At 43.2% G+C, this 26,189-nt stretch overlaps 1 pseudogene; it reads left to right on the top strand.

The window, feature by feature from the left end:
- The first annotated feature begins 1 nt into the window (after position 1).
- Positions 2 to 26,168, top strand: LOC141279937 (NACHT, LRR and PYD domains-containing protein 3-like; annotated as a pseudogene).
- Positions 26,169 to 26,189: the final 21 nt, after the last annotated feature.

Below are 26,189 nucleotides of genomic sequence, written 5' to 3'. Positions count from 1 at the left end.
AATGTCCAGTTTACTTGATGTACAACTTGTGTACAAGGCAACTTGATTGATTAAAGTTTAATTTTGCTGTAGTGAGTTGGAAGCATCACCTGAGCAGGTGGAGTCTGTACCTGCTGAAAGCTTGCTTCTGTGGCACCAATGTAACGTCTGTGCTGAGAAAAGACAATGTGGACACAGCAAAGGCTATGGTTTGGTGAGTTTTTCATAGAAAATATCTGTTCAGTTCCTTCAATAATACTTGTATACTATTACATTTTAAAAAGTAAAGCTCTGGGAACTGGGGGTATGGTGAAAAAATTCTGTTTCTGGATTGTTACCATGTGATATAACATCTCTCTCTTTTGAATCCAGTTATCTAATATACCAGGCAGTCAATCTCTGATACTGTATTATATGGGCAACATGGGGACAGAGGATTTCAAAACCTTTAAAAAGAGACCTAAGTGAGCAATACCCAGAATGCTTAGGAAGTCAGGCAGAGGGGTTTACTGTCTCTGATGTTGCTGAGAAAATAGTGGAGTACTTTGGAGGAGAGGGAGCATGGAGGGTCACATTTCACTTACTGGCAAATGGTATTTTTTTCAAGATTTTTAAATATTTATGGGTTCTAAAACCATTTACTTAATTTAAACATATCTTACTTTCATCTAGCTAATACTCTTCAAAGAATCACAAAAGTGAATAAAGCAAACCTGAAGCAGAAGTGTCAACAGATAAATGAAGGAAATTCATCTTATGCTAAACAAAGTTTGCTGAATGAGATCTACACAGATCTTTACATTACAGAGGGTTCAAGTGGACAGATAAATAATGAACATGAGGTGTTGAGGAATGAGGTGATTTCACAAAGAAGAACCAATCCAGAAAGACCACAGGCTTGTAATGACATCTTCAAGACTCTGCCAGGACAAAATAAAGAAATCCGAACAGTGCTTACAATGGGGATTGTTGGAATTGGCAAAAGTGTTTCAGTGCAGAAGTTCATTTTAGACTGGACAGATGGAAAAGCAAACCAAGACATCAAAATTATCATCCATCTACAATTTCGGAACCTAAACCGGAGAAAGAGCAACTGTAGTCTTCTACAACTGATTCATCAATATGCTCCAGAATTAAAAGAAGCAAATCTTCCAGAATTGAAAGTTCTTTTTATTCTTGATGGTTTAGACGTCTGTCAGTATCCACTTGATTTTATTAACAATGATCACTGCTCTGATATAAATAAGGAAACCTCTGTTGATGTCCTGCTTACTGTACAAACCTCATCATGGGGAATCTGCTTCCTTCTGCTCTTCTCTGGATAACTACAACACCATCATCAGCCAGTCGGATCCCTCCTGAATGTGTCCATCGAGTTACAGAGATTGGTGGATTTAATGACCATCAGAAGGAAAAATACTTTAGAAATAAAACCAGTGACCAGAAACAGGCGAATTAAATCATTACTCACATCAAATCATGTCGAAGCCTCTACATTATGTGTCACATGCCAATATTCTGCTGGATTTCAGCCACTGTGCTAGAAAACATGTTGAGTAATGGAAACTCTCATGAAAAACCCAAAACTCTGACAGAGATGTTCACTCATTTTCTGCTCATTCAGATCAGTCTCAAGTATAAGAAGTTTAATGGAACCAATATAGAAGACCCAAAGAAACTCCCTGAATCAGATAAAAATTGATTCTGAAACTGGGAGAACTGGCTTACCAGCAGCTGGAGAAGAGCAGCAATACATTCACTGAAGAGGATATGATAAACTGTGACATTGATGTCAGTAAAGTCTCTCAGTACTCAATGTGCACAGTGATTTTTAAAGAGGAGCTGGGATTGTACAGGGAAAAGAGCTACAGCTTTGTGCATCTGATCCTTCAGGAGTATCTTGCAGCAGTATATGCTCACTTCGCATGTGTGAATAATGGTAAAAATGTTCTAGACCAGGACAGAACAATGTCAGATCTTACAAATGTACAACAGAGTGCAGTGGACAAAGCTTTAAAAAGTGAAAATGGACACCTGGACCTCTTCTTGCGTTTTCTTCTGGGTCTTTCAGTTGACCCTAACCAAACTCTTCTGCAAGATCTTAGGAAAGGCGGTTTAACTGAACTCCTCACAAATAAAATCATGATAGACTATATAAAGGAGAAGATCAAACAGGAGGTCCTCAGGAGATCATCATCAGAGAGAATCATCAATCTGTTTCATTGTTTAAATGAACTGAATGACAACTCTCTTGTAAAAACTATTCAGTCTGCCATGAAATCAGGAACACTGTTAGGTAATGAGCTGGACCCAGAACAGTGGTCTGCACTGGCTTATGTCTTACTGACATCAGGAGAGGAGTAAGAGGAGATTGACATGAAGAAGTTTCGCACATCAACATCAAACCAACTAAGACTGCTACCAGTTCTCGAGATCTGCAAAATAGCCAGGTTAGTTCATTTATGTTGACTCCGCATGATTTACATTAATGACTAAAATGTGCAGTCTGATACTGAAGTTCCCGTAAACACTTTTACCCATTAAATTAAAAATCAGTTATTATTTACTAATAGTTGTGTAGTTCAAATACCCCAAGGCTTTCTCTGTTTTTTGGAAGTTGAATTTGAGATTTTTCTCTATATACAGGTTGGATTGCTGTAATCTCTCATTTGATTCCTGTAAGAGACTGGCCTCAGCTTTAACAATAGTGAACTCACCCTTGAGAGAACTGATTCTAAACAACAATAAACTTGACAAGTCTGGAGTCAGTGCCCTCTTATCAGGACTAAACAGTGCACACTGTCAACTACAAAAGTTGGGGTTAGTAGTAATGTCACAGGTAGGGGTGGACCCAGATGTTAATAAGGTCACGCCCCTTTTTCCACCTCGAGGAGGTTCCCAAAGCCACCCCAATGACCAGACACACAAGGTAAGCATATTATTAAAATACACTTTATTTTATTTACTTAAAATAATAAATAGGGGAGGGAAGAAGGGGAACTTAAAATAACGGCCTCTTCAGGCTCTCGTTCTCTTCACAGGCTGGGTTTCACACAGTTCCTTTTCGTGTCGCTCACTCTCTCTCTCTCTCTCTCTCTTTCTCCACAGGCGGCGGCTGGGACACAGAGACACAGTCATTTGGACTTGGTTTACTCTCACCTCTCTGCTGGACACAGCGTACAGTAAGTACGGGTTTCACACTGTTACTCTCCACCTGGGGCGTGCTCACAACATATTTTTAGTGACCACACTGAGACTGACAGCCTCTTCGTTCTCCCTCGACGAGGCGTACGAAGGCGGGGTTTTTTTCTGACAAGACACACAGCAATGCACAGCACCACGTCAAAAGTGAAAATTCCACAGCACAAAGACTCACCCACCACAATCCAGTGTACACTTAAGATGCCCCCTTTCTCCACTTCGCCGGGGTCTGTTCGGCGATGGTTAATGCGGCCCAGTCAGTAGATGCGTCGCCGTGGCTAGCCCCAGCCAATGTTCCTTAGGCTCACCCACCACGCTAAGTTAGGGGTAGGGCCGTCCTCCTTCACTCCGAGATAATCGCTTTCACAACAGGTTATCCACACAATGCGTATTCAGCTCAGTGTGTTATACTCACGGATGCTGTCAACCTTGGTTCCAACTGTCCTCTGTTCTAATTCACCCGGCGATCGCCTCGGTCACACAACACAGGGCGTCTCTTCTCCTAAGAGGGTTACACAGCAATGTCATGCATCTCAATGTTCTCCATGCAGATATACACTCACGCTGTCTCTACTTCCTCTTCGTTATTACGTTTCCGTTTCCAATGTTTCCGATCTTTCTTCAACCCTTAAGGTGTACAAAGTCCACACAGTCATATAAGCTCCAGCCAGAGAGAGAGAAAAACAGCCCACAGCCAGCGTACTAGAGGATGCAAACGCAGCGCTTCACACTGCACACAACAACTGAACTCTTCGGGGTGCTCCTGTAATCGATCCACGTCCTGCCTTTCTTTCGCCTCTTGGGGCTCCTGTCCTCTTTCCGCGCGCTTCCCAGCGCAGCCGGATCAACAGAGCCTTCGGGCTCTTCAAAAGGTGCGTGTCTTTACTCTGCCTTTGGCAAAGGAGCTTTCCCCGTGTCCATCGCCTCTCGTGTCAAGCGCTCCCCTCATTCGTGTTTCTGCAGAGCCTTTTATACGTCTCGTCCTCACACCGCCTTCAATCATAATTTACTTGTTTAATTTGTTTCACCTGTGGCTCGTGAGGTCCCGATTACGTTACCCTGGAAACCAGGAAGTGAAGGAGTGTGTCGTTGAAGGCGGCCTGGGCGGAAACCATCTTCGAGCGGATCCAAGTTTCGCCAATTTCGGTTCCGCTCTATAAAAGTCACCCTGTGACAGTAAATATGTATTGTAATTAATAAACACTATTCTTTAAATTTAATAGATAATAATAACTAGATTAAAAGGGTGCCGCATTCATCAGGCTACTTCACACTGATCCAATACCAAACACCAACAAACTTGTTTTCCAGCATTTCAAATCCAGCAGCCAGCAAAAAAATGTGGTGTTTGTTGGCGTTCATCAGTTCAGTGTATCTGTATATAATGTACTTTACCAGATTTGGCATCACTCTATTTGCTTAAAAATACAAATTGATTCCATCATCTCAACACCAATTATCTCTCCCTTTCGTCAGCATGGTCCTGGGGGGCTCTGGCTTTGCCCTGGCTTTGTAGGGTGATATCTGCGTTTATTGGCAAACCATATCTAGCAGCGGGGCTAAATGTAAAGCAGAACTAGAACAACTTAAAAATAAGAGTTTGCTAAATATTAGGCTAGACAGACAAGTAGACATGTAACAGTGCCAGTATGGTAAATGCTTGTGTATAAGTTATTGTTTTTGTATTTCAGGCTGGCTGGCTGTAATTTCCCTTCAGAATCCTGCAAAGATTTTGTCATGGCTTTCAAATCAACAAACTCCTCTCTGAGAGAACTGAATATAAGCTACAATAAAATAGGTGATAAAGGAATGAAAGATCTCTCTACTGGACTAATGAGTCCAAATTGTAGACTTCAGATACTAAAGTAAGTATTTGTGAAAATGATTAGATTCATAATTTGGCCGGTTTGGTATGTTGTCTAATACAGTAGGTCTCTTTTCACAGGTTAAAGCGCTGTGGTCTCACAAAGTCTTGCTGTGAGAAACTAGCATCAGTTCTGAAATCACCACATCTGATTGATTTACAACTGAAATGCAATGACCTGCAGGATTCAGGTGTGGAAAAGCTCTCAACTGGACTGAAAGATCCACAATGTAGAATAGACAGACTGGGGTAAGTGCAACTACAAATATATGGGCAATGCGCTAAGGGTGGCACCCAGGGTGGCCAGTTAGATGTCAGAGGGGTCCAGTGCCACCCCGGACACCCCTTTGGTTTCCCCACTGTTTAAATCACCTGCTGTACCAATGCTTATCTCTCAGATATTGAATTGAGGTTGGTCTGTCTGGTGTGTGTTATTAACATCGCCTGTCCATTCAAACCACATTTTTTAATTACTGCGAGATGGTTTCATTTTGTTTACAACTTCTGCACAACCTTTGATCATGATTACCTGTTTCACATTTTAAAATGGTCTGCTTGTTTTTTGTATTTTTATTAACCTTTCGAAAAAGGGCTATCACAATAATTACATTTTTGTCTGATTGAGACTAAAACAAATCCTTGCACAAATATACCTTGGTGATTGTTTTATGTTAAGTATCCAGTGCTTTAAGTGGTCCGGAACGCGCCGGTACTCAGTACCGCCACTTCTAAAAATAGCTCTTGAGCGTACTACCACCTCTCCCTGAGCCCAGAACGTGCTTTTATGGGTTGTGTACACCAAAACTTTTACGCCCGCGGCCGGCGCATGTTTTCAATTGTTTCCAATGGAAGCTCGGCGTTTTTCAAATAAGCCAGCAGCTAGCGGGTTTTTTCCGCGCTGAAAACCGGCGCTCGGCGGTTTTCACGTGCTCGGCGCTGAGAGTCTAGAGTTGAAAGAGATTCAACTTTGGGAGAAAAGCTCCGCTCGTCAATGTCAGTTCTCACACGGCCGCCCAATCACAGTGGAGCAGGGGCGGGACATTACCACAGCAACCAACCGGCTCGCAGCTGAAGTATCACAGCTACCAAAGTGCTCAGCTGAAGAAAGCTGGCACTCAGCTGAAAAACAGCTGGAATTCGGCGTCCTCGAGGCGTTTTCAGCCGCGTTTAAAAGTTTTGGTGTGTCCAGCCCCTTAGCGTACCGGAACGCTCATTTGCACATCTGTTTAAATCAGAGGTTTTAATCCTTTATCTGCGCTGCCGCTTTTCAGAGCGCTCTTCACAATGTACACTTCCTAATTCGTCCCACCGAGAGCAGAGACTACATTACCCATACACCCTTGAGTTTACAAGTTAAAAGCGCATGCGTCGCCTTTGCTGTCAGTCAGCCTCAACGTGGTGTGGAGAGGTGTGACTCACCATACCCGTCAAGTATCCCATTTTGGCCGGGAAAGTCCCGTATTTTACCCTTCTTTCCCGCCGTCCTCCCGTATTAGTATTTTCCCTTAAATCTCCCGTATTTTATCCTCCGTAATTTCGCATGCAAAAGTTGTGATCTATAAAAAGATCCTAAAGATCGCTAAAGATCCACTGATTCCGCTAATCCACGTGTTTTCCCGCCCGCTCCGCAGCATCTCTGTGTGCACTCTCTGCCTAAACGACAGTTTCTGAAGTTCGTTGCATTAACAGGTAGATTTATTACATTATATCAGCTGTTAAACCGCAGAATTACTCATTTGGAAGTTTGTTTATGTATTTGTAAAATGTAAAAGTGCTAACAACTTAGCAAGCAAACAACAACAAAATATCCACATTCTTACTATTATCGCTTGTCTAATGGATTTAATGTTCCCGATCAGATCTAAGTTAATATAAACACTAAATTTGCTGTTGTTGGCACACTTTGTAGGCAAAAAATAAAAAAACACAAATGCATTCACAAAATAAAGACAGAGAACGGAAAGGGAGGCTGCTTCTAAAGGCAGTTCAACACTGCAAACATGGATTCAAAGATCCATCAAGCCAGCAGGTAAATCATATTGAATATTTTTTGTCACACTTTAATTCTTGTAGTAGTATAACACATCATATTTATAATACTTTATTAAAACCATACTAATAGTACCACCCCCCTTAGTGCCCTTTTTGGTTTGGGACACTGCCCAACGAAATTTCAATGAATTTGCACAGTAGTTTTACCACCCGCAAAATGGAAAACAATGGGAAAAAATAAAGTGACGACTTTCTAGTTTTAAATTGCCAGTATTTTGTTATTCTTGAACCCATAGACATGGTCTTGGTGTCATTTTAAAGTTTTTGTTTTTAAGCTCTTTCTATCTGGACAACTAGTTTTAGCATTTGACCATGCTGAAAATTTTACTTATATATCTACCTTTTGCACATTTTATGTATGTTCAATAGCTATTTCTAGCTCAAGCAAATCCACAAACTTATATAAGGATTTATTATTTTTTACAAGGTTGTCTGTTGACTGCTGAATATAAAACCCCTTCAATATAGAAGTCCAGTCAGCAAAAGAAAAAAGAAAAATAGAGTACCGGCACTTCTTTTGGGCCACTTAAAGCACTGTAAGTATCTGACAAACAGATACTTTTACATCCCAATATCACAATATTACAGGCCACTCTTAAGATCCACTCTTAAGTCCCACGGATATATCAGAGCCCTGGCCACTTGGAAATCTTCCTAATTCGTGGATGTCCACGGCAACAAACTGGCATATCAACTGCCTCGAGATGATGGCAGTGATCTTGGCCCTTAAAGAGTTCTGTTCAGGGCTCAGGGACCAGTCGATTGGGAAACATTACTTAGTCATTACGTTTCATAGGGGTACCATGAGGATCAATCCTCCCCGCCCCTGCTCAGTTACTTCGTGGGACTTCTCGTGCGAAGTGAACTGTATTGAAATTGATCACTATGGTTACTCACATAATCTGGTCCCCTGAAACAACAGAAACAAGCATTGCGTTGCTGCCTGTGCTACAACGCTATACAGTGAATCATACTTGTTGTGCTTTAGTCAATATATTGTGACAATATGGCATTTTAGTGGGACTTAACTGTAATGATGCGTAAGGAGTGGAAACAACTGCAGGGGAATAATTGAACAATGTTTATTAAAAATAAACAAAAAAAGATAGTATTGAGAGTCAATGCAGAAGTAACAGTCCGGTGTTGTTGTTGTTGGCAATGGTGGCGAAGACTACGGTGGAAGTTGATGTTTGAGTGCGACGTTGGTGGAGTGGTGAGCAGTGGTGAAATCCAGGCTGAACACGGGAACATCCACACGAAGACGACGACGACAATAAACATCCAACTGTAAACGTAATCCAACAGAATACGGAACAACCAAACAACACAGTGTCAAACACAAAGTGAGAATCTGGCAGGGAACAGAAAGTCAGGTGAGTATTTATGGTGGTGATGTAATGATGAACAGCTGGAGCGAGACAATCAACACACAGGTGAAGGGAATCGCTCTAACGAGCACATGGCTGGGGTGAGTGAACAAACAAACACACACACACACACATGACACGGTGGAAACAGTGGATTTCCTACCGTGACAGTACCCCCTCCCCTAGGAACGCACCTTGACGTTCCCAGCCTGCTTTACCTGTCGATTGTAGTCATCGATAAGGCGGTGATCCAGTATGTCCCGAGCAGGAACCCACCTTCTCTCCTCCGGACCGTAACCCTCCCAATCCACCAAGTACTGAAATCCGCGTCCCCTCCGTCTGGAGTCCAGAATACGGTTAACCGAATAAGTGGTCTCCCCATTAACGATACGAGGCGGGGGGGGAACCTGGGCAGGCGGATTAAGACGGGATGAAATCACCGGTTTAATTTTGGAAACATGAAAGACGGGATGAACCCTCCTGTACGCCGGTGGAAGGCTCAGACGCACTGTTACCGGATTAATGATTTTGGTAACAGAAAACGGGCCAATAAATTTGGGAGCAAGCTTATTCGAAACGGAACGCATCGGAATATTCTGGGTTGAAAGCCACACTCTTTGACCGACGACGTAACGGGGAGGCTTTGACCGGTGGCGATCGGCCTTGGCCTTGGTGCGCGACCTTGCCTGGAGCAAAGCTCTGCGAGCTCTGGTCCAGGTATGGTGACACCTCTGGACTAGTGCGTGTGCGGAGGGGACCGACACCTCGGATTCCGTACTGACAAAATTAGGTGGTTGGTACCCTAAACTACACTTAAATGGAGACATGCCCGTAGATGACACTGGCAGAGAATTGTGTGCGTACTCCACAATTGAGAGCTGCTGACACCAGGACGAAGGATTCTTGGAAACCAAACATCGTAACACCCTTTCGACATCCTGGTTGGCTCGTTCGGTTTGACCATTGCTCTGGGGATGGAACCCGGATGAAAGACTAACAGTCGCTCCTAGCAGTTTACAAAATTCTCGCCAAAATTTTGACACAAATTGGGGACCCCTGTCAGAGACCACGTCTGTCGGGAGGCCATGTATCCGGAAGACGTGGTCAATGACAGCTACCGCTGTTTCCTTGGCTGATGGTAATTTGGGCAAGGGAATGAAATGAGTCGCCTTCGAGAACCGGTCCACTACGGTTAAAATCACCGTATTACCCTTAGAGGGTGGGAGGGCGGTAATGAAATCTAGCGAAATATGGGACCAGGGTCTCGAAGGGACAGACAACGGTAAGAGTAACCCATCAGGAGGTCGATTGGAAGTCTTACCAGTGGCACAAACCGAACAAGCCAAGACGAAGTCGTGGACGTCACGAGCCATACCAGGCCACCAAAATCGTTGCTTGACTAGGAACCTAGTTCTACTAACCCCTGGGTGGCAAGCAACACTGGAAGAATGACCCCACTGGAGGACGTCAGACCGTAACTTCTCCGGCACAAACAAACGATTCGGTGGGCACCGAGCCGGGGGCGTTACCCCTTCTAAGGCTGTCAAAACCTTCGATTCGACCTCCCATCTGAGCGCGGAGATAATGATGGTCTCTGGTAAAATGGACTCGGGATTAGCAGTGTGATCGAAACGCTCAAAAAGACGGGATAAAGCATCGGGTTTGATGTTTTTGGAACCCGGCCGGTAAGATAATGTGAAATCGAAATGTCCGAAAAAAAGTGCCCACCGAGCCTGCCTGGAGTTGAGTCTTTTGGCGGTTCTAATGTACTCGAGATTCTTATGATCCGTCCAAACAATGAAAGGTACACCCGACCCCTCAAGCCAGTGACGCCATTCCTCCAGTGCTAGCTTGACAGCCAACAACTCTCGATTGCCAATGTCATAATTAACTTCCGCAGGAGATAAACGGTGAGAAAAATATGCGCAAGGATGAACCTTTTCATCTGAGGATGCGCGCTGGGAAAGCACTGCTCCTAACCCCACCTCTGACGCGTCGACCTCCACTATGAATTGACGTGAGCGATCAGGGGTGACAAGAATGGGAGCTGAAACAAAGCAGCTTTTCAGTTTGGCAAACGCAGCCTCGGCTGCGTCTGACCACCTGAACGTCAAACTAGGGGAAGTCAAGGCGGTCAGAGGTGCGGCTAGTTGGCTGAAATTGCGAATGAAGCGCCGGTAAAAATTGGCGAACCCCAGAAATCTCTGCAGGGCCTTGCAAGACTCTGGGGATGGCCAATCCACCACAGCCTTAACCTTCTCAGGATCCATGCGCACGCCCTCAGTCGAAATGATGTGTCCTAGAAAAGAAACAGACTGTGCATGAAAAACGCATTTTTCCGCCTTGACAAAAAGCCCATTCTCTAGCAACCGCAGAAGCACTCGTCGTACGTGTTGCAAATGTTCCTGGAGAGACGAGGAAAAGATCAGTATGTCATCCAGGTAAACATATATAAACTGATCAATCATGTCTCGCAACACGTCATTAACGAGTGCTTGGAAGACCGCTGGCGAGTTTGTGAGCCCGAAAGGCATCACGCAGTACTCAAAATGGCCACGAGGGGTGTTAAAAGCAGTCTTCCATTCATCCCCCTTCCTAATACGGACCAAATGATAAGCATTACGTAAGTCCAATTTAGTGAAGACGGACGCTCCCTGCAACCTCTCGAAGGCAGAAGACATTAACGGCAAAGGATAGGTATTCTTTACCGTAATGTTGTTCAACCCTTGGTAGTCAATACAAGGTCGCAAGGATCCGTCCTTCTTACCCACAAAAAAGAACCCCGCCCCCGCTGGAGAAGAGGAAGGACGAATGAACCCCGTTGCCAGAGAATCAGAAATATATTTCTCCATGGCCTCCATCTCAGGAACTGACAGAGAGTATAACTTGCCCTTAGGCGGAAACGTACCTGGCAATAACTCTATAGCACAGTCATAGGGACGATGCGGAGGAAGAGAATCAGCTGAACACCGCCTTCAGGTCGTGGTACTCCGCGGGCACGTTAGACAAATCCACTGCTTCCCCCTGAAACACAGACTTAGAAACAGTTAAACAGGCAGAGACAAGACAGGACTTATGACACTCCTCGCTCCAGCTGATAACAGAACCCAGTTTCCAGTCAACAGTGGGGTTATGGGAATGGAGCCAAGGATGTCCGAGAACAATGGGGGAGAGAGCAGTGTCAGTAATAAAAAAGGAAATTTTCTCAGTGTGATTGCCCGAAGTGATGAGTGTGATGGGTGCGGTGGTATGCTTGATGGTGGGAAGTTGATGTCCGTTGAGGGCGAAGGGCGCAATCTGGTAGGTGAGAGGAATAACGGGTATCTGGAGCTTACGTGCAAGTGAGCTGTCGATGAAGTTGCCCTCCGCCCCCGAATCCAGAAGTGCGTGACCATTGTGAGACTTGGTGGACCACCGTAGCCTCACCGGAAGGAGAGTTGATGTAGTCGAGGTCTTGCTGGCAGAGATCCCGCCCGATAGTAGCCTCCGTCTTACTACCGGGCTAGGTCTCTTAACCGGGCATTGCTGACACTGATGACCCGGTTCACCGCAGTACGAACATAATCCAAGGGATCTCCGCCGATTCCTCCCGGGGTAACCGAGCTCGACCCACCTGCATGGGCTCCGGATCTGAGAGACCGCCGGCGGAGCCTTCGCTGGACAGATGGGAAACCTCGGTACGTGACTGGGATGTGGCGGAGGACTTCCTACGGGTGGCAATGGATAGTCGAGCGTCGACCCGGATCGCCAAATCCACCAGCCCGTTGAGCGTCGTGGGTAACTCCGCCGTGACGATCTCTCGCTGGATCTGATCCGCCAACCCATGCAGGAAATGATCCCACTGCGCCTCCTCGTTCCACCTGCACTCCGCCGCCAGGGTCCGGAACTCGATGGAATAGTCCGAAACCGACCGCTCCCCCTGACGAAGCTCCGTGAGGAGACGGACGGCTTCCTTCCCGGCGACGGAGTGATCGAAGACCCTCCTCATCTCCTGGGATAGCAGGGTGAACGAGGAGCAGCAGATGTCCTTGTTCTCCCACACCGCCGTCCCCCAGAGGGCAGCCTTGCCGGTCAGGAGTGAGAGCGTGAACGCGACCTTAGTTTCCTCGAGGAAGAATGACCGGGGCTGTTGGGCAAAGTGAAGAGAGCAATGTGGGAGAAATGTACGGCAGTACTTGGGCTCACCGGAATATTTATCTGGGATGGGTAACCGGGGTTCTGGAAAAGAACTACCCCCTGGAGGTGAAGATGATGCGGGCGGCGTGGGTGACGCAGTGGGTAGCGTGGTGTGTGGAGATCGCTGGGAGAGCTCGGACACTTTCGCCACCATTGCATGGACGGCCTTCCGCATATCGTCGATTGCTTTGTCCTGATGATCCATCCTAGCCAACGATCGCTGGAGAAACTCCTCCAACGCGGAAATGGATTGTTCCCCCGCTGCTTCCATGTTGGCCAGATTCTTCTGTAATGACACGTAAGGAGTGGAAACAACTGCAGGGGAATAATTGAACAATGTTTATTAAAAATAAACAGAGAGAGTATTGAGAGTCAATGCGGAAATAACAGTCCGGTGTTGTTGTTGTTGGCAATGGTGGCGAAGACTACGGTGGAAGTTGATGCTTGAGTGCGACGTTGGTGGAGTGGTGAGCAGTGGTGAAATCCAGGCTGAACACGGGAACATCCACACGAAGACGACAACGACAATAAACATCCAACTGTAAACGTAATCCAACAGAACACGGAACAACCAAACAACACAGTGTCAAACACAAAGTGAGAATCTGGCAGGGAACAGAAAGTCAGGTGAGTATTTATGGTGGTGATGTAATGATGAACAGCTGGAGCGAGACAATCAACACACAGGTGAAGGGAATCGCTCTAACGAGCACATGGCTGGGGTGAGTGAACAAACAAACACACACACAGAGGTGGGTAGTAACGAATTACATTTACTTCGTTACATGTACTTGAGTACATTTTTTGTGTAACTAGTACTTTTAGAGTAAATTTAAGGATAGGTACTTTTTACTCTTACTCAAGTACATTTCTAGTGAAAAAACTGTACTTTTACTTCGCTACATTTGGCGGCGTTACTGCGCTACTTTCAAATGGTAATAATTAATGAATATATATTTTTTAAAGTTTATAGGGCGTGTTCGGAAGTTTCGCAAGACAGGCTGCGTCACCCTTTAGCGCGCGCGACCGCGCGGTCACCCTTTAGCGCGCGCGACCGCGCGGTCACCCTTTAGCGCGCGCAACCGCGCGTAGATGATAAGAGAAGCAGATGAGGGCGCGTGTGTGTTGTGCGAGATATCGGAGGCAGATCATGCATGGCGGCTTCAAGTTCGGTCTATGTTTTCACTCCAAGAGGTCAAAAAGAATAGTTTCATGATGCGATGCATGCTTTGTTCAATGAACGAGCTGACATCTCAGCTTACAGGAATTCAAGATTCAACCTGAAGTAAGTGTCACAGTATTGTCTATTTGAACACTATTAATGGTCATTTCACACACTGTCCGAGTTTTTTTGCCATATGCACTCTTGTGGAAGCGATGACAAAACCTAGTGTAAGTTAAACCATACAAACAGCACATTCATCTGCACATTTCCGTATAATTTCCCCACAACTAAACAAACTGAACAGCAAAGGACGTCTTGCATTTATACACAAATCCGGACACCTCACTAATGTGTAGAAAATACATTCAAATAAAAACGGGATTGTATTTTATTTAAATCCTTCCTAAAGAATGAATGAATAAAAATAAAAGAATAAAGTTTGATTTTAAAGAAACATGTATTATATATTATACTTAATGTAGAGTTGATTTGCACAAACAGATAAGTTCCATATGAAATTCTAAAATGATAATTTTTATTAAGCTCCTGTTTATGTTCAGTAATTGCACTTTAATGGCAATGAAAATAACCTATTCATATAAAAACATGATAACAAAGAGACATACACGTTCTTTTTTGTTTACTGTTTGCATGTTTAAAGGCAGATGCTGACAAGTTTGTGTTGTGAACATGAAATAAATACAGAGTTAACCGTCAGAAAAACATCTGTGTGTATGTTTGAGATTTTTTCTCAAATGACACGTTATGTGATAATGTACCCATTGCAGGACTGAGATAGGCTGCTTTACTTGTATATAAGCAGAACAATGAGACTTTTAAGGAGAGGTTTGTGAAAACCCTCCAAGTAGTCTGAAATTCAGTGCTTTTTGCGCTACTTCTCTATCAGATCGTAAGTAACGAGTAACTAACTACTTGAGTAGTTTTTTCATCTAATACTTTTTTACTCTTACTCAAGTAAATAATTAGATTGATACTTTTACTTTTACTTGAGTACATTTTTGTATAAGTACTTGTACTTTTACTTGAGTACAGATTTTGGGTACTCTACCCACCTCTGCACACACACATGACACGGTGGAAACAGTGGATTTCCTACCGTGACACTTAACTAGGCAGCCAGCCCCCACCCATTCTGGTGGACTGAAACACCACTTGTCTATGCAAGTGCACAGATGTGAACCAGCTTTAGCCAATTTGTATGACAATCACTGTCATAATTGTCAAAGCCCTAAGACAGGCAATTTATCTTCACAATTTATTAAAGAGAGTTAATCGTCAGGTAAAACTTTTAAAATCATGACAGCCCTATATGGAAACAAATTCTTCTACATCTCTGGTTAGGGGTTTCTTACAGAAGTTCATACAAAAATATTATTGCATGATTTACTTACCCTCATGCTATCTGGTGCATATGACTTTCTTTACCTCAGCAGAGCACAAAGATTTTTTTAAACAAACTGTCACTACATTACATTAGTTTACATGAACTAAAAATAAATAATACTTCTGCAGCATTTACATTTTCAAAATCAAAAGTTGCATCTGTTAACATTAGGCTGTACTCACATAATGTGAACCGTACTGTATTAGAGTGCGTTTGACCCCGAAATATTGTACATTTGCCTAGTATGATTGCTCCGTACTGTACCAGGGTGTGGTATGCTTAAGCGTACCGCACGCTTTGCAGAGGTGGCCTTGAGTACGGTTCAATCTGGAAAGCGCTCATGAAATAAACAAACCATGAACTCATCGCACATATCTTCTAGTTCTTCAAAACAATCACATCTTTTAATAACGTAAGCATACTCGGATACAGATGACATTGTGAGTGTAGAAGAGAGTCCAAATTATTATGTTGTTACTATTTATTGGTGTCACTGCTCATCTTATTTTATTCTGCCTTTTAAAATTGTCTGCAGATTGTCAGGTTTTATGATCACAGAAGTGGGCTGCAGGTCTCTGGCCTCGGCTCTGGACTCAAACCCTGATCATCTGAGAGAGCTTGATCTGAGCTATAACCATCCTGGAGACTCTGGGATTGAACTGCTAACTGCTAAACAACAGGATCCAAACTATAAACTGGAGAAACTGCAGTATGTGATCACAAATAAGTTATTTCTGCTATACAAATACTAGGGCCCTATTTTAATGATCTAAGTGCATCGTCTAAAGCGCACGGTGCACTGTCTAAATGGGCGTGTCTGATGCCACTTTTGCTAAATAAATGACGGGAAAAATGTTTTTTGCGCCGAGCGCATGGTCGAAAAGGGTTGTACATATTTTCGTAATGAGTAATGGGTGTCTTTTGGGCGTAACGTGCAATAAACCAATGAGAGTCTTATCTCTCATCTCCTTTAAAAGCGAGTTGCGCTGGCGCTGTGCGTAATCCCTATTTAGATGACGGACTTTGTAAACTCAAAAACTAAGTGGAGGAAGAAGATCCCCAGTTTAAGAATAAGAATTAAGAATCTTTTTTTTTTATTAAAAGCTTTAAAAGCCTTTTTCTTTCAGTCATAGAAGTACAAATAGCAGGCTTTAAATTGCTGTTAATGTATTGATATCCTACATAATCATTGTAATCTCAATTTGCAAATATGTAAGAAAAGGTTTGTACTCTAAAAATACAAACAAGAGATAAAGGATTTACAAACGTGCAGAGAGCCGAAGCGTTTCAGCACTAGAACAGCGCCATATGGGATTTTTTACAAAGCATTACCTAAAATGTTTCTCATCTCATCATATCCACAGGTACAGTGTCATCATGTACAATAAATCCGTAAGATAGCATTTAAAAACATTTAAAAACAGATGCATTTGTTTAATGTAAGTGTAGTGGGAGAAGGTGATTGACAGCTGTGTTTACCTATCAGAGAGTAGGGCTCTCTACTTAAGGGCTGATTGGTTGACGCCTTGTGTGTGTCATGTCTGATCCCTCCCCCCGTGTCTGTTGACGGTCGTTACAGGTAAGCGTGCTAGCTCTTAGCATATGGCTATTTTAATGTGTTGTGTGTGATTTTAAAATGAAATTTGAATTCTAGTGTGTTGGTTCCGATGTTGGTGGTAGTTAGCACTGTTAAATGGCTTTTAAGAGTGCTAGCCTCTCAGGCTGACTCCCTGTATGCCAGGGCACTGGTGGCTGCCATGACAGCTGTATGCCGGTGTCCGTAAGGTGTTGTGCCTGGTGTAAGAAGCGGTAAGTGCATAACCCGCAACTTTAAGCGAAAGTGATGATGTGGATTAGTAATGTTTATATCTGCATCCACTTTAGGATTCTCCCTCTCGTTCCAGGCCGTGATTAGTTCTGCCGCTTACCTCTTCGCGCTGTTTTAGCGCTGCTAAGTTTGCCTGCTGTGTGGATGGGTTGCCATTATTAAAGGGTGCTGCTGGTGTCTGGTCAATCTTTGTAAAATCGCACCGTAGTGCTCCAATTCATATACGTGTTGGGGACATGAACATTTCTGTTTTAAAGACTCAATGATGCTCTGTGATTTCCCCTTTCCAACCCATTTAAATATTTTGTTTCTTTTGTGAATTTATTTTTTATTTATAATTTGTTTGCTGCACGTGACTCCTCATATTTGTAACGTGCCCTTGTGTGTGTGGTCTAGTGGCCCGAATAATACACTGTGACAGAGGGGAGTGGTATGTGTAATTAACCCTCCAAATGTTTTATGGTCTCTGCCGGTTGTGTATCGTATCAATGGTCACTTTAAAGGAGTTGTGAGAATGTGTATGTAAGAAGTAGTAAACCATCCATTAAATGTGTTTATAATTAGTTTTTTTAGTGTCTTTAACCTTTATTTTTGTTCATCGCAGGAGCTGGGGTCCCACGGGTGACAGGAATTTCTACAGTGGTGGTGGTGCTTCTCATCGTGTGCTGTGTAACATCTTGTGTGTTTCGTAGTGTGGTTTGAGTGCACTTTGGTGTGTGTGTGGTTGTGTGGAAGTGTGCTCTGCTCAAACTGAACTCTGTCCTTTGCCGTTGGGAGCCTCAGCCCTGCTGGTAACATCCTTTTTCTTTATTTGTTTTGATTCTACTTTTGTTATTAGTATTGTGTCTTCCTTTTTCTTTTGAAGGAGTACTTGGTGTGTCTTAATTGAGTGTTTTTAAATATTGTATCAATAAAATTTTGTAACATTTTGTATGATACCCACGTCTCCTGCCTACTTTATTATAAGGGACCGAACCTGTGTCCTTCACCCATCATTTTGGGGGTAATTTGAGATTTCCCCGGGTGCAATTCCCGGGGTGGCGTAGTCGGAGTTTCTTAAAATCTTAGGCTCATGTTCTCTCTCTAGCACCGCTCTGCTACAATCTGGCGTAGTCGGCAGGATCCCTTTGTAGTGCAGAGGCGTGGGTATTTTTTTATGCTTGCATTTGTTCTGTTTTATGTGTACATTGTAGTGTTTGGAAACCAGGCACCAGAAATCTCCCCTTATGGTGGGTCTGCACGTTGAGGCGAGTATGTATTTTAAATTTACGTCTACGGTTGGGTCATTCCTAACTATGCAAGTCATGTGAATGAATGATTTGGTAGTTTAAGGTAGACAGTGAATTATTTTTGGAACGAGAGGGAGGATCTGCTAACATGGGTTAAGTCGAGCGCCAACTGGATTCTATGGGTGGGTTTTGGGGATGTCTGATGTGGCACATCATAGACGCCTTGAACTCAGGTGTTGTCATTTGTTCTGCATGAGTGATGCAGTTCTGTTTTTGCCATTAGGGTTCGGTCTTCCAGCCGGGTTGTTGGACCGCCTGCTGTAGGAAAGGTAGACCCCGGTACTGTCAGTTTACTGGAAGTCTGTGTTGATATGACCGAAGTAACACTATGCTCCTAATTCCTTGGTAGATGGGGTCCCTCAGAGTCTGGGGTGGAACCATCCAGTTAGAATTAAAGTCCAGGAGATGTTCCTGTGGCTAGTTACCTTGGGATGGGTGGGAAAACGTTTTTATTATTCTCTTTGAGAGTGTAAGGAGGATAAGTTAAAGGTAGGGCATTGCTGGAGCAGCATTTGCCTGTGACTGGTATCTCTGATGGGGGCAGGATGTATTGTAACCCTCATGTCATTTTCAGGTGGGGTCCCTCAGTACCTGGGGTGGAACCATCTGGTTACATTTATAGTCCAGGAGATGTTCCTGTGGCTAGTTACCTTGGGATGGTTGGGAAACGTTTTTATTATTCTCTTTGAGAGTGTAAGGAGGATAAGTTAAAGGTAGGGCATTGCTGCAATAGTATTTGCCCGTGACTTTGATTTTTAGGTGGGGTTGGGTACTAATCGGTCCCATGTTATTTGTTGTTAGATGGGGTCCCTCAGCATCTGGGGTGAAACCATCTGATGAGTTTTATAGGTAGGAGAGGTACCCCCCACACAGGTCAGTCATTTTCAGATGGGGTCCCTCAGTATCTGGGGTGAAACCATCTGATTCAATCCTTAGCACATGAGAAGCTTGTGTGTTGTCATTAGAAAGGGTACTGCAGGTCGGTACTTTAACCTACACCATCTCCTACGATTAGCAGGCACCGGTTCCGTGTCTAGCATAGTGGGTAGTACAGTTGGTGCTCTGTTCTGTCCTTGGAACTAAATTCTGAGGTAGGTTTTTAATTGCATCACCGTCGGGACGACGTCGCAGAAACTTGGGGTGGAATGTAGTGGGAGAAGGTGATTGACAGCTGTGTTTACCTATCAGAGAGTAGGGCTCTCTACTTAAGGGCTGATTGGTTGACGCCTTGTGTGTGTCATGTCTGATCCCTCCCCCCGTGTCTGTTGACGGTCGTTACAGGTAAGCGTGCTAGCTCTTAGCATATGGCTATTTTAATGTGTTGTGTGTGATTTTAAAATGAAATTTGAATTCTAGTGTGTTGGTTCCGATGTTGGTGGTAGTTAGCACTGTTAAATGGCTTTTAAGAGTGCTAGCCTCTCAGGCTGACTCCCTGTATGCCAGGGCACTGGTGGCTGCCATGACAGCTGTATGCCGGTGTCCGTAAGGTGTTGTGCCTGGTGTAAGAAGCGGTAAGTGCATAACCCGCAACTTTAAGCGAAAGTGATGATGTGGATTAGTAATGTTTATATCTGCATCCACTTTAGGATTCTCCCTCTCGTTCCAGGCCGTGATTAGTTCTGCCGCTTACCTCTTCGCGCTGTTTTAGCGCTGCTAAGTTTGCCTGCTGTGTGGATGGGTTGCCATTATTAAAGGGTGCTGCTGGTGTCTGGTCAATCTTTGTAAAATCGCACCGTAGTGCTCCAATTCATATACGTGTTGGGGACATGAACATTTCTGTTTTAAAGACTCAATGATGCTCTGTGATTTCCCCTTTCCAACCCATTTAAATATTTTGTTTCTTTTGTGAATTTATTTTTTATTTATAATTTGTTTGCTGCACGTGACTCCTCATATTTGTAACGTGCCCTTGTGTGTGTGGTCTAGTGGCCCGAATAATACACTGTGACAGAGGGGAGTGGTATGTGTAATTAACCCTCCAAATGTTTTATGGTCTCTGCCGGTTGTGTATCGTATCAATGGTCACTTTAAAGGAGTTGTGAGAATGTGTATGTAAGAAGTAGTAAACCATCCATTAAATGTGTTTATAATTAGTTTTTTTAGTGTCTTTAACCTTTATTTTTGTTCATCGCAGGAGCTGGGGTCCCACGGGTGACAGGAATTTCTACAGTGGTGGTGGTGCTTCTCATCGTGTGCTGTGTAACATCTTGTGTGTTTCGTAGTGTGGTTTGAGTGCACTTTGGTGTGTGTGTGGTTGTGTGGAAGTGTGCTCTGCTCAAACTGAACTCTGTCCTTTGCCGTTGGGAGCCTCAGCCCTGCTGGTAACATCCTTTTTCTTTATTTGTTTTGATTCTACTTTTGTTATTAGTATTGTGTCTTCCTTTTTCTTTTGAAGGAGTACTTGGTGTGTCTTAATTGAGTGTTTTTAAATATTGTATCAATAAAATTTTGTAACATTTTGTATGATACCCACGTCTCCTGCCTACTTTATTATAAGGGAACGAACCTGTGTCCTTCACCCATCATTTTGGGGGTAATTTGAGATTTCCCCGGGTGCAATTCCCGGGGTGGCGTAGTCGGAGTTTCTTAAAATCTTAGGCTCATGTTCTCTCTCTAGCACCGCTCTGCTACATAAGGCATTTATTTACTTACCAGGCTACAGGTGAAGCAGCTCTTTGTGCCTTCTAATGTCTCATAATCGTTCCTCTTCTATGTCCAAAAGACTCAATAATAATCTTTTACATTCAATCCTTTAATATTTCATATTTAAAAGCGTTTTTGTGCTGCTGCGCATTCAGCGTAGTCCTCCTGTGCAGGGTCGGCGCCAGAGAATACAGAATGAGGGGGCCCCCTGTTTCACTAGGGGGGGCACCTCGTTCATCTTATTATTTTATTATTATTAGTAGTAGTATATTATTATTATTATTACTACTACATGGCACTGTAAAATGCTTGGTACTGATTGGCCACTCGCAACATTCAAAGGTATTTTATTCCTTGAACAGCCGCCTGAAACACAGCCTCACCCAGGTGCTGCGTGCGAGTCACGTAAACAGGGAGTTTAACACCTTCAAATTATACAGAATAAATATTCATAATTAATAACATATATGAGATTGTATTTACATTGATTAAACCAAATGTTCGTCTTTTGACTTTTAACTTGTTTTAACGCGTCTGGCTTTCACCCATTATGAAACGTACGTTTTCCCAGAAGGTTTGTATTTCTTAAAAATAAGCTAATAAAAGACATAAAATCTAAATGTTATGTCTATATATTTACTCTAAACTAGCCGTGAAATAAGCGGGATTATTACAGCCGGACAATTTGTTATCGCAAATAAATCCCTCACTATAGTAAAACCATAACTTATCATGACGCTAAAGTGCAAGACTGAAAAACTCACGCAAATCATAAAGACCAGTACATAACCAAATAACAGCAAAAGAAAACAATGTCACTGACATATCTAACACCAGAATGAACTATGCATTTTACTTTTAGAAGAGCTGCAGGCGACGAGAGGACTTTTAAAAACTTTTTAAGAGGGTCCTTTTAAAATTTCTTCATCTTGCTCAAATGCCGAGACTTAGCCTACAAGTGTACATTATTTAGATAGAGAATGAGTTCTCACGCATTGAGACCCCGAACGTGACATTAACTTTCAGTGCAGACAACACACTGGGGATAGCTTTAAGAATTAGTGTTATTCAAATGTAGTGGCTGCGTGTATGTAACTGGCTGACTATGTTAGCATTGCATTGTGGGTTAGTATTTTAATTATTATTTTTTTATTAATTATACTATTATACTCCTAATTTTAATCAGTATCCATTGTATAACCAAATTTATTTGCAGCACATTTTTTTAATTATTAAGTTCATTATTATTTTGAGAAGTAAGGGGGCACAGTGACTCAAGTGGCCGGGCCATGCCCCCTAGGGCCCGCTCGTGGTGCCGACACTGCTCCCGTGTATTGGCGCATATTACTAATGCGCTCTTTAAAAACAAAAAAACATATTGCGCCATTGACTTTAGACTTTAGACCAGGTTTTTGTTGGTCAATGGCGTAGTCTATTTCAGTTGCCTCAAAATAGCAATGCGCATACAAAGCCTGAACACAACTCGTTTTCAGACCAGAACGCCCATGGGCGCAAAAGGGGGCGCAAATGCATTTGCTGTTTAAACAACGTGGCGCTAAACGTGAAAATGATCATTGCGAAGGGTGGAAACTAGCAAAAGACACTTTTACATTGCGCCGGGTGTAAGATAGAGCCCATAGATTCTACAATTTTCAAACACTGCTGTTTTTTAGCAAGCAATTAAGTCTGTTTTAAATCTGAGTATTTTTATATTTCCCCCAGTGTTGATAATGAAGGAGAGTGTCGAATGAAACCAAATCTGAGAAAATGTAGGTATCTTTTGCAAAGCACAGAATATACAGTTCAATTACATATTTTGAAACATGGTACTGTAAGCAGATTAAATTGAACCAAGGTAAATTATTTCATAGAGTACCATATTGTATGCCATAGATGAAGGCAAGATATCAAAATGAAAAAAATAGCCTTTAACAATTTAACTTTTTATTAATCTCATTGCTATCTTGGTAGAAGCTTGACAAAGTATTTGGCTACTTGGACAGGTAGCATGACAATTATCACACAACAGCAAGATATTGATGCCTAAAACAGCACTTGCCAACCGCTAACCAGTCACAACAAATTCTCTGTTTTCTGCAGATGCATGTCAACTATCAGTGGATGAGAACACATTACATCCACGTCTGATACTGTCCAAGGAGACCCAAACAGTATCAGAAACTCCAGTGGAGCAGAAATACCCTGATTATCCTGACAGATTCAAACTGTTTCCTGAGTTTCTGTGCAGTGAGCCTCTAAATGGCCACTGTTATTTTGAGGTGGAGTATAAGGGTGGGGTTGCAGTGGCAGTTGCCTATAAGACTGCAGACAGAACAGAGAACATAATGGGAGTTAATAACAAGTTCCCTAGTCTTCACTGTCTGGATGGTAAACTGAAACTATGGCAAAATAATGAGATTACATGTAAATTCTCTGTCATTGCTAGGTCTAACAAAATAGCAGTTTATGTGGACCGAGAAGCTGGAAGTTTGACATATTACAGCATTCGTAACAACTCACTCATTCACCTGCACACACACCACACCACATTCACTGATGATTTATATGCAGGGTTTCTTCTTATGCCTGATTCATTAGTGACCCTGTGACATCATACTATTGACTTATATGTCTAATGCTGTGTTTACACCAGCCGAGGTAGAGGCGTAATGCGTGAGTGATAAGGCGTTAAGCGCAGCAGACACGATTCCGCTTCATTCGCACATCTAGTTTGTGTGGATGGCGCGAATTTAGTGTTTCATGTGAACTTTGGCGGATTTTTAGGCCGCATTAACCAATCAGGAGCCTGCTTGCTGCTGTGGCGGCAGCCCCGCCCGGAGTTGCTCATTCAACATGGAGGAACTCTCGATTTTGTCTGTGAGCAGTCACCCGGGGCTATACGACACAAGTTCTTATTTCTATAGAGACAGGAATAAAAAGGACCTCGCTTGGAAGAGTGTCAGGGAGGACACTGGGCAACCTGGTAAGTTATAAATACAAATTTCACTTTTGAGTCACGTGACGTTTATCGACCCACGGCATTCCCTCCGTTTTTTAAACTATTTTCCCCCTATAGTAGGGTGACCAAATACAAACCGGTAACTCTCTCGATGAATGCACGATCAACATCAGCCATCTTGCAAACAAACAACCATATAGCACTTGCCCCTCCCACAAGAAGCGGATTTTGCCTCTGACACGCGTCAAATGCTTGCTTTTTCCATGCGTCTACTTCGCTCTAGACGTGCAAATGCATTCAAAATGTTTAAGCGGCAAACTAGACGCAATTTTGACGCCTCAAACGCGGCTGGTGTAAACCCACTGTAAGAGAAGCTAAGCGTTTTGTATTGGAAATCAATAGTAAAATAGTGTTCTATTCAAGTTCTGTGTGGACATATTGTATAAAAACACAATTTTGTATCAAAAATACACATTTTATTACAAGCAAAATATGATAACTGGTAACATTTTAAATTAATATTTAAATGCAGTAATACTACATTATAATGTGTATAAGCTTTATATATATGATTATATAACATGATTGTTAAGCCTGCCCAACAACATTAGAGCGCCACCCTCAAGCTGAAATCTTATGATTGGATATTACATTATTGGATCTTATGCTTGGATTTTACAGACAGGGTCACAAATATGTATACCCTACTACTAATTTAATGTGTTGTAGTTTTATTTAGCCTGCATTAAGTCGGTTTTACATGTATAATTATTACTATTATTAACCTTTAGACAAATTATTACTTTGTATTTTTAATATAGTTGTCAAAGATGGTCTATACTGTATAAAAATCAAGTTGAACATACAGTATTTTAATCACATGGCATCAGGCCCGGCGCCACGAGGGGGCAAAAGGGGGCATTGCCCCCTCAGATCTGATTTGTGCCCCCTCTGTTTTATTTTTGTATTCATGGTTACAAATAAAATGTTGATCCTTTTGAGTTAAATAATAATTTAACCTTATCCCCATATGGGATTTAAAATGTTCAGTGACGTGACATTACTGCCAGATTCAAACGTATTTCGGGTTGGTTGGCGCTGAGCCAGACGGACGAGCTCAGCACTGTCATATATCAATACTATGCAGTGTTTTCAACCTCATAATGTTTATTTTAGATTTCAGACATTTAAATACACATAAGTGTCACCAGGTGACGATCTGTAAGGGCGGAACCAAAAGTGTGGAAGACGGGTTCCGCCCGGACGACTAATTCCAAACACCGGAATTTCCGGGGTTTCCCCGAACACGAAATCAGGCCAAATTATACACAGGTGGGGGCGATTTACACAGCGATTTCTGATAGGTCGATCAGGAGAACAAGCAGAGTACAAAAAGGCCTTTGAAGACATCAGAGGAGAGCTTGTTGGTGTACTTTGTCCACGCTGTGTTGCTGCTGTGTAGGGCCGCCGTTTTGATGCACATCGATCCCTTGGGGAAGAAAGAGGCAGAAGGTGACTAGGTGAAGAGATGGGTGGACGGATTTACTTGTGAGTCAACGAGTGCAGTTAAACCCCAGGTTGTGAGAACAAACAACGAGTGAGTAACCGCTGTTGTGTGTGGATGCAGTATTGACAAACGGCTGCTATTGTGGATTCTGAGTGTGTTAAAGGTACCTGGCCCCACTGTGAAGGGAAGCGTGGGTGAGCCGTGGGACTACCGGAAGCACGAACAGGAACCACTCGGTTGGGGAAGCCGTCTGCTGTAGGTCGTCTGGCCCTGCGAACACAAGAAGTGTGGGTGAGCCAAACAGGTAGTAAAATAACACACGGGGGTTGTGCTGATCTTTCCATTGTGTACTATACTATCTCTCCTGCGACAAGAGCGACGCCCAACCAGCCTCACTGATCGCTCGAGGCCAGGTGGTCCAGTCCCGAAATTCACGTGAGAGTGTGTCGAGTGCTGTGGGTGAGTGCAATTATCATTGGTGTCTACACAAAGCTTGCTGTGTGTGCTGTGCTTGTAGTGTCTAGAACTGCTCCAGCCTCGGACGACTCGTGAGGGAAGAAGAACACGTTGTGGCTCGTGCCCCGTGCGAAGAAGAGACCAAATCTTTCGGCCCCCTGCGTGTCAGTAATAACCGCATCACTTTGAAAGTGGGCAGTGGTGAAGTCCAGCGTTACGTCTAAGTGAGTAGCAACTAAGTGTACTGTACGGATTTTGGGTCGTGGCAATATTTGAATCTATCCCCCAGAAGTCTTTG

The sequence above is a fragment of the Paramisgurnus dabryanus genome, chromosome 13 (genome assembly GCF_030506205.2).
Source record: "Paramisgurnus dabryanus chromosome 13, PD_genome_1.1, whole genome shotgun sequence".
In the NCBI taxonomy this organism is placed as follows: Eukaryota; Metazoa; Chordata; class Actinopteri; order Cypriniformes; family Cobitidae; genus Paramisgurnus; species Paramisgurnus dabryanus.
Note: the sequence above shows the minus strand (reverse complement) of the source record. Positions and strands in the feature narration are given on the sequence as shown.